Source organism: Tupaia chinensis, unplaced genomic scaffold (genome assembly GCF_000334495.1).
Source record: "Tupaia chinensis unplaced genomic scaffold, TupChi_1.0 Scaffold000549_1, whole genome shotgun sequence".
Lineage (NCBI taxonomy): Eukaryota > Metazoa > Chordata > Mammalia > Scandentia > Tupaiidae > Tupaia > Tupaia belangeri.
The window spans coordinates 4,756,671-4,763,818 of NW_006160061.1; positions in this window are offsets into that span (position 1 = coordinate 4,756,671).

A 7,148-nucleotide genomic window follows, 5' to 3' on the forward strand; every position below is an offset into this window, starting at 1 on the left:
CCCTAGTGCTATTACCCGGTTGCCATTATTTGGGCTATGAAACTCATCGTGTTATCTTTGAAAGAGGAGATCAATCTCCAGTGCAGTAAGTTGTTCAGTACTTACAAATCATTTTTCTTTCTTCATTTATTCGGATGGTTAATTCCTGCAAAATTATGAGTCTGTCACAGTATAAATTAGTGTCTTGAATCACCAGAAGAAAGATGGGAAGAAAGACTCCAAGTTGCTAATACTTAAGGAAAGGGGGCAGCAAAAAAACCTGGTGTGAGATGGTCTCAGCAGCAAGGGAGTCAAAAAACTCTACAATGGGCAAGACACTGCTGTATTTATTCAAAAGAACTGATATGAACTAAGATTTTGAATTAATTTCCAGTTGTTAGTTATTTAGCGTGTCTTGCCCTTCAGAGAAGTATCTATGTCTCTGAAATAGTATAAAATATGAAAGTTAATTAGGGTAAACTATTGGGCTTTAGAAGTTTAGTAATGTGTTATGGTTTTACAGAACCATGAAAAATATATAATATAAAATACATAAAAAAGAACCAATTGAATTTTTCATATTACTATGCAATATTTAAGAACAGAGCATAGCAAAATCCAGTGTGTTCTGAATACTAAAAGGAAATTAAAAGTGTGTAGTTATTTTAAGGACCAGTGGATGGCATAATGGTTACATTGCTAGACTCACACATAATCAACTACATTCCATTCCTGGACCCACAGGCTTAAAACTCACACTGGGTGCATGTGTGTGCATGCCCAAAATCCCAAGAGGAAGGAGGAGGAAAAGGGATTGCCACAGGGCAATCCCTTCTGGGGGGTGATTTCTCCCTTTCTGTCTCTTTGTGTCTCTGGCGAGCACATGCGTCCTGTAGAAAAAAAAAAATCTAAAAACAGAAAAAAAACCCATAATTATTTTAATATTAAGAAATTATATTTATTCTAAATTATATTTCAAAGATAAGCAATGCGGGAATAGATGAGCTCATTGAACTTTAAGGTCAAGGTAAGTAGGCAACAGAACTTTACACAATTATTTACAGCTGTGTGGACAAGAAAGGTAAACAGCATTACAAAAAAATTGGGGACCAGCCAGTGGTATGGTGGTTGGGGCACTGGACTCCCTCACAGTCGACCATGGTTTGAGTCCCGGACCTGGCAGCTTGCCTTCTCACTCTTTTTGTCTCTGTCTCTCTCTGGTCAAAATGAAGAATAATAATAAATTAAATTAAATAATTATTTTTAAAAATCAAAATAATTTTTAAAAATTGATGCTGGAGTGGCTTAAGTGATTTGCCCAAGTTTGCATTAGAATCCAGTTTTATTGGATCTCAGTCTGTGAGCTACTTCTCAAATTGGTCATTTCTGCTAATTCAGCTAGATGAGCTTCAAATTAATATTTTATTTTCTAGGAAAAAAAGAATTTCAAGTATAAAATAGGCTTTTATAATATTATCAATTTGTATTATATGGTTTCATATTTGTAATATTACTTTAGGAAGCTTCCTTCTCTGAAAGGGGAAACCTAGAGTACTCCTGCTCCATTTGAGCCTCTCTGCTTCATTTGTCACAAGGATAGGAAGAACAAGAAATTATTTCTAATGGTGAAACAACTAATAATGAAAGGTTAGTATCTTTGATATGTTAAAGTACTGAATTTGCTCAGCAATATTTATGTGTTGTAGTTACAAATGTATGGTTATAAGAAAACATCTTTAGCGCTAAAATTCCTTCAGAAACAATAAAGTCATGAATCTGAAGTTCCAGGTTTTTCTCCATTAATTTTTTTATTTTTCTGATCATGAATGATTTCTTAGGAATCCAACTTTCTCATTACAGGAGAACAGAAAACTGATATGCTAGAGCTATTAATTTGATCTGGAACAATGATTTCAAGCCTTCTACTATACATAATGTGACCCATTGGGGCAGAGAGTTTATGAAAATATTTATAGGGAAAAAACTGTAGATTTCAAAAATTTTTAAACTACAACACACTTGTACTTTAATTCCATTTTCCACAACTTTTTAAAGTCCCCTCATGTTCATTAAAATAAGTTATAACAAGCCCTTTGCTAGTTATTTCATTGCTTGCTATCACTGTATGCTGATGTTTGAATATATGTGTAACTCCATATTCATGTGCTGGCACTTCGACTGTAAGAGTTGGGGCATTTGAGGAAATGGTTAAGTCCTGAGGACTTCATCTTCATGACTGGAATTAATGCTCCTGTAAAAGAAGCTCCATGGCCCTTCCATTGCTCCCATCTCTCCCAGCAGGTAAGGAAGGCGTTCTGCTGCCCCAGAGCACACAGTAACACAGCACCATCTTGCAAACAGCAAGCCGTTACCAAACACTAAATCTGCTCAAACCTTGATCCTGGACTTCCCAGCCTCCAAAATCATAAGAAATAATGTTCTATTATTTATAAATTACTCAGTTTGTGGTATTATGTTATAGTACCACAAATGGACTAGAACACTATATAAATGTGAAAATAATTGAATAGTCTTAAAATTGGGTAATTTATAGATTATTTCTCAAACCCTGTGCATTTCCTTGGCTTTTTACTTATTTCTACTCACTATATATCTGCTCTAAATTAGAGAAGTGTGGTGTTTTCCTCCGATGTCCTTTATGACTGCTCCGAGTTGTGAAGTTATGGAATAGCATTTGAAGAGGCTCTTGGAAAAGAGGAAATCTGAGCTGGTCCTTGAGGGGCTGGTAGGATTCCAGTAGTGAGAAGAGGATATTCCATACCCCGGGAATTTTGTGTGAGGTACACAAAGACGTGAGCGGATCAGTTTGCCTGCCATTTCCTTGACATTCCAGGAAGCAGGAAATGAGGCTAGAAAGATAGGTTGAGGCAAGACTGAAGAGACTTTCAGTCCCAGACTGAGAAATTCACCTTCTATGTTATAACATTAGACACTGAACACCTTGAGTATAAGAATAATTTCATTACGTCAGCATTTAACAGGATAGATCTCCTGGTGATGCAGGACAAGAAGCTCCATGGCCCGTCCATCCCTCCCATCTCTCCCAGCAGGTAAGGAAGGCATTCACCTGCCCAGAGCACACAGGAACACAGCACCATCCTGGAAACAGAGAAAGAGAAAAGTAACTGTTATCAAGAACACTGATCGTGGGGAACCAGCAGTTAGCGTAATGGCTATGTCGCTGGACTCCCACGTGGTGGACCGTGGTTCGTGTCCCGGACCCGGTGGCTTAAAACTCACGCCGGGCGCGTGTGCGTGCATGCCCAAGATCCCGAGAGGAGAATGGAGGAGAAGGGATTGCGGCGTGACCATCCCCCCTGGGGGGTGATTTCTCGCTTTCTGTCTCTATGTCTCTCTCTCTCTGTGTGTCTGGAGAGCGCACGCGCCCTACAGTGAAAATCTCTCCAAAAAAAAAAAAAAAGAACACTGATCGTAATGGGATAGGTCAAAGGTAGTAGAGGACTCAATTAGAGTGGCTGGGAGAATGAAAGAAAGATTGTGAAGGAAGCAATGAAAGGGTTGATGACTGACTCCTCCCTGTGCCTTGACCCCACGTCCTCCCCACTTCCAGTAATCAAAAAGACAAGACAGCAGTTTTTACTGGATGATTAAGAGAACAATAGCAGTAGTAAAAACAATGGCCAGCATTCCCAAAGTGCTTACTATGGGCCCAGCATTCATCTAAGTGTTCTACATATAATACATTTAACCTTCATAACAACTTCGAGACATAACTATTTTATTCCCATTTCACAGATGGGAAACCTGAAGCAGAGAAGGTTAAATGATGTATTCAGAGTTGCATGGACAATGAATACCAGAATCAGGATTGAAAACCAGTTGGGCCCCAGAGTCTAATGCTTCTCCTGGTGGTCTCATTAACAAGCACTAGTTTATGAAGTATACCCCTCTTACATTTACATTTATGTGTTAAAATGGTGGTGAATATCCAAGCAGAAATATGTAGCAAGTACCTGGAGATGGGAATTCGGAAAATAGTCAGGAGTAAGGATATGGAATTGAATACCATGTATACCTCACTCAACTTACTCAAATATTTGAAACATTCCATTACTGAATTCGAGATTAAAATTAGCCCACTCAACTTCCACAGCTCAGTGGCAGGTATGGAACCAAAACAATCAAGATTTTAGATCTACTTCAAAGAGCGTTGACAGATTTAGTCACCAGACCTCTCAGGAGTTATGTTTTGCTTATCTTTTGTTCTCTTATGTATTCTAATAATTGCTGCTTGGTCATGTACTATATTAATTTCCATTTAGTTCTAGGAAATCAGGTGTTGATAGTATTTTCATACTCATTTTAAAGACTCGGCTTTGACCTACTATCTTATGATTCTGAAATTCTCAACATTACATTATAAAATAGCATACGCTCAGATATCCAGATATCAGCATGGTATTGTTAAGACAATGGGTTTTGGAAGAACATCTGGATTTGTATCTTAGTTCTGCCGTTTATAAGTTTGCTGACCTTGGTTTCTGGTAACACTTACCTCATGGGAAGTTTTAAGGTTTAGGAGGAATCATCAATGCAAATCATCTTTTACTATTCCTACAGAAGATGTCATTACATTTTAGCTGCTATTATTGTCTGATCTCAGACTATGTTCAAGTTTTGTGGTTATCTAAACAGTGAAATTGGGAAAAAAGAAAAGCTTGAAAATATATAATACAAGCATCCTCTAAAGGAGATGTCTTTAACAGAATACTTCAGTACTTTGTCTAACCACTACTTTGGAGAAAAAAAAAAATGACACCATCACAAGCAATTCATTACCTCTAAAATAAATGAGTAGAGTACTCTCACTACCTGTTCACACTAGTGTGTTCAGTTAGATAATCACAGGATTTACTGCTTGAGATTTAATCAGTCATTACATGCCCAGAGATATTTGTTGGAAATTTTTCATTGATATTCTAAATAGTTTGTTTCTCAAATTAGCCTGTGGCTAGTGGATAAGGTAGCTGCATCCCACAGGGCCAACCACATGGTTCAAGACTAAGACCCAGAGGCTTAAAAAATATGGAGGTGTATGTGTGCCCAAAATCCTGAAAGGAGGGAGAAATGGAGGTGAAGAACTTGCAACATGACCATGTCCCATGGGGGATACTTTCATTTTTCCTGTCTCTCTCTGGTGAGTGCACGTGCGCTCTGGTAAATAGTTATCCTCTGGTAAGATGGCAGTACCTCAAAACTCACAAGCACCAGATCCAACAGAATTTCATCTCCAAAATTTAGAAACATACATACATACACTGTGACAGAAATAGACATATTTAAAGTATCAATATTTATAGTGACAGCTGTTGTGTCTTTGTATAGCCAAGTTTTAGGAAGTCCTACTATAGTGCAAAACAGTTCCCTCTGCAGAGAATTTGCTAGGTTTTAGATTAGATCAAACTCTTTACATCTGTTATGATGGCTCTATAAATCAGTTTATTAGAAATTAACTTTTTTTGCATACACATTATCTATTGAAATGTACACAAGTATCTCATTTAACATTCACTAAAACGATATGAGATAAGTCAGTATCTCCAGTTCATAAGGAGAAAATTAAAACTTAGAAGCATAAGCAAATTATTTAAGGTCACAAAGCTTTTAAGTAATTGACTGAGAATCTAAACCCGGACGTTTATGATATGAGAGTACCAATTTTTCGTAACATACACCTAATCAAAATAATTGGTCACGTTTCTTAATTTAGGAAATAACTTTTGCATTTTTGGGGAAGGAGGGGCTGTTGTTTATAGTGAAGCAATTTAGATATGAGTTAAAGTGATTTTGATACATGAGTTTTGGGGGGCCTCCAGTTATAAAAAGATTTGGTAATACATATCTTTATATGGCAGGTGGCTCAGAATATGTTCTGCAGGTTTTGGAAACTAAAAGTTTAAGAATCCTTTGATTCTGGTTTTAGAAAAAGAGCACTATTTTTAGACCAAGTAATAAAATTAAGAAGAAATTATAATTCTTAACTTTTACAATCTCCAGCGTGATTCATGAATAAAGTAGATATAAGCACCAACTTTGCTAGCTTGGTGAAGGCCAAGAATATTGTACAAAGGTGTTCAAAAAGCTCATAGAAAACGTGCAATATAAGAAAACTTTGCATCAAAATAAAATTGTTTTAATTCTATTTTCTGTGGACTTTCTGAAGTCACTTTGTAAATACCTCAACCTGAATTTTACTATTTGTAAAGTGATGATATGAATGAATTGGAAATATACTAAATCTTAATAGGTATAAGTGCCTTTGAGTTACCCTCAATAAAAATGTTAGACATTAATGTACATGTATCCAAACATGCAAATCTACACAAGTTTATTTTATTCCTGATATTATATTATGATTTTTTTAAAGAAAATTTTTTGTTGTAGGGTACATGTGCTTGCTGGAGAGACAGAGACAGTAAGTGAAAAATCACCCCCCAAGGCGGATGGCAATGTTGCAATCCCTTCTCCTCCATGCTCCTCTTGGGATTTTAGGTGCACATACACACACCCATTGTGAGTTTTAAGCCACTGGTTCCAGGATGCAAACCATGGCTGACTGACTACATGGCAATCCAACTATATAACCATTACACCATCTGCTGGTCCCATACTGTTTTACTATTTATAGATTTTGTCACCAGACCTCTCAGGAGTTATGTTTTGCTTATTTTTTGTTAAGTTAATTAAATATTAACTATTTAATATTATGCTGATGTCTTAGAATACCATGGAGTCTTTTTTTAAAATGCTATAACTCTGTTCACATTTCTTTATTACATATTACTCAGATTAGACAAAAAATGATCCTGTAGTTTTAAATGAGAAATTTATTACTACATTAAGGAACTATTTTCAAATTCTTAACCTTTATTTTGTCATGTTACCAAGATAAATTTTTTTTTTTGAGAGATTTTCATTGTAGGGCGCGTGCGCTCTCCAGACAGACAGAGAGAGACATAGAGACAGAAAGCGAGAAGTCACCCCCCAGGGGGAATGGTCACGCCACAATCCCTTCTCCTCCATTCTCCTCTCGGGATCTTGGGCACGCACACACACGCGCCCAGCGTGAGTTTTAAGCCACCGGGTCCGGGACACGAACCGCGGTCGACTATGTGGGAGTCCAGCGA